Below are 541 nucleotides of genomic sequence, written 5' to 3' on the forward strand. Positions count from 1 at the left end.
AACAATCGCAAACTCTGATATAAAATGTTTCTTGTATTTCTTCTTAAAGACTTATGTTTATATATTTTACCTACAATTTTACGGTTAATGATTTAGATTTCCGTGTTACAATATAACATGCAAGGGAATCTTCTTTATCCGACTATGATCAAAATTCATTCAAATAATCAGAGACAACAAAGACAAACAAGGAAATCCACGAATAAACAAACACCCTTGTCGCTCGGCTGCCCATTACTTACGCCACCGGTCGGTCGTGCGGCGAATTACATGGAAAATTCACTCTTAAGACGATCTCGCTTTAAGGTCGAAACTTGCATGTCTTACCTAACTCATTGTACTTTTCCCGATTTTTTTCCCCTTTTTTTGGGGGGGTGGATGATTATGCGATCGGCTAAATATTTCTTATTTTCAATAATTCGATCGTTACCCTCAGTGGTTTGAGTACGCTACGTTCGCTCGTGGATTTTTACGTTTTCCTTGGCCAGTTATTACACCTGTTTCGAGGAGCTGATGTAGTTTCTTTAAACATATTTGAAAC

The sequence above is a fragment of the Penaeus monodon genome, chromosome 28 (genome assembly GCF_015228065.2).
Source record: "Penaeus monodon isolate SGIC_2016 chromosome 28, NSTDA_Pmon_1, whole genome shotgun sequence".
Classification (NCBI taxonomy): Eukaryota; Metazoa; Arthropoda; class Malacostraca; order Decapoda; family Penaeidae; genus Penaeus; species Penaeus monodon.